A 2,258-nucleotide genomic window follows, 5' to 3' on the forward strand; every position below is an offset into this window, starting at 1 on the left:
CTACAGATGATCTGGTAAGCAAGGTAAGCACTGTGTTTACCATGCTTGTGGGATAATCTGCCCCTGTTACACTTATATGCCTTCCTCTTACATATAACAAAATATCACTCACTATAGTCATTTTTTAGAACTTCAGTTTTAATCAGCAGAATTCCCTAAATTTCTATTGCTTGCTTAACTAGGAAAGGGCGAAGAAGCAAATCTAATTGCGTGGATTTTATCACTTTTTTTCCTTTGCCCTCATGCCTTTAACTATTCTTATTACTGTACATCACAACCTGAGTTACCAAAAATTCATTTCACAGATGTGGATACTGGTACAGACATTTGTTAACTATCATAATTACAGTAAATAGATAGTCAGCTGTAAAGTTAAAACTTTTGAGACCCAGAAAAATAAGGCAGTCCGGTTGAGTTCCAGCTCTCACAACTTTCACTGTAGTAAAAATATTGATGTAGTTGATGTTTCTCAAAAAACTTGTAACTTACTGTCAAGGCACCTTATGTTTAGGGACCTCTCTAGTATAATCATCTAAATATTGCTCTATTTTTCCCTCTTGTACCCTAACAAAGGGGGTGGCACATGCATGCACGCATGCACGCACACACACACACACACACACACACACACACTCTTAAACCTCCATCAAAATAAATATTGAGTTGTCTGTATTTGCCCATCAAATGTCTCACCACGGGTATTCCACAGATCTTTCAGATATGCACTGAGAATACCCGCTCCACTGTTTATCTTTTCTAGGCATGATACAGATGCCTCTGAGTTTACGATAATCCTGCAAGTTTGTCAAGTTATGCAAAAGAATATATATAAGCTAAAGAGCATGCAAGGCTGTTACTATTGAACAACAGTGAAGGAGGAAGCAATGGAATATTTTTCAGCAAGTCCTCTGATACTTAAACATCTAACATAACAATTACATTTATGCAAGTAAATAATATTCAAGTGACAATATTTTAATTTTTAACTGTTGCCAAATTTTAGGCTATAGTTCACATACATTTTTCAACAAGTATGTGAAGGATTTTCATTTTACAAAGTGAATTGTAGTAATTAAAGTTTCAGTATACGTAAGTTTTTAATTGAGATACTTAACAATTGTTATCATGCTTTTTTGCAAGTTACCTGCTATCTAGCCATATAAAATACAGCTTCAGTAGGGAAAACTGTAAAATTGAAATAAACCAACACGATGTGCTTACATTAATATCAACTAATATCAATCCTATAGTAAGCAAAAATGAAGAATCATGCTAATATCCCAGGGACTTTCTTCATTCCATTTATTTTGCCAAATGTACCCTTCTTTTACGTTCTATAGCAATCACAATGCTACTTCCTTTAAGATTTAACTAAAATCTCACATCTCTCTGAAATTCTCTAGTATTCAAACTGACGAAAGTATTGAGAATTCCTACAGAATTTGTCTCCATTTTGTGCTCACTCTTGCGCCTAACTTTAAGAGCAGGTGAACTGTACTCCCATCAACAAGTCCTTTCAGATAAGAGCACTGATTCTTTGTATTTGGCTATTGTGTCACTGGTTCTGAAAAGAAACAAGCAAACAAAACCAGACAAGCAATCATACAAAACAAAACAATGCTTAAAATTAAGTGTAGACGAATCCTGGAAAAGCTTTCCTCAGATAACAAGGACAACGGACCCTGGATCTTACAAATTGTCCTTACTCTTACAGATAATATGGTATGTGGGATGTCACCTAACACAGTATCACCTAACACATTGATGGAAACAATCAATGGGTATTTGTTGACTGAACGGATACATAAACGAATGATGAATGGCTGGGCATATCATCAGCTTTCCATCAGATATCCTAAAATGACTCCAACTACCAGTGCTAACATCAATATTTAAAAATCAACTAAAGAATAGAGAATAGTTTTTCTCTAACTTCAAAAAGACATTTGTCAAAACACAAGTATTTTTTATTATCCAAACTTCTTTTTACATTAATTACAGCTGATACAGATGGAATATCCTCAGAAATAAAGCCCCAGGAATAATATATATTGATAATAATATATTTGTAATTACATAGTAATAATAATACATCACCCAGAATAAAGCAGAATTGTGAAAAGTAAGCTCATTTGATCAGACTGAAGTATGCAATTATATTTCTTAAAGAGAAAAATCAATCCAGTGTGTACTGTAATTCGGAACCACAAGAAGGCACAAAAAACACAGATGAATTTCAAAATGTGCAAGAGTCAAAA

General features: G+C 34.0%; 1 protein-coding gene across 1 annotated transcript in view; it reads right to left on the minus strand.

Moving 5' to 3' along the window:
* The window catches only part of MDGA2 (MAM domain containing glycosylphosphatidylinositol anchor 2), a 560,321-nt gene that overhangs the window by 252,481 nt on the left and 305,582 nt on the right, over positions 1-2,258 (minus strand). The window lies entirely within an intron of this gene.

This window comes from Trichechus manatus, unplaced genomic scaffold (assembly GCF_000243295.1).
Source record: "Trichechus manatus latirostris isolate Lorelei unplaced genomic scaffold, TriManLat1.0 scaffold00196, whole genome shotgun sequence".
In the NCBI taxonomy this organism is placed as follows: Eukaryota; Metazoa; Chordata; class Mammalia; order Sirenia; family Trichechidae; genus Trichechus; species Trichechus manatus.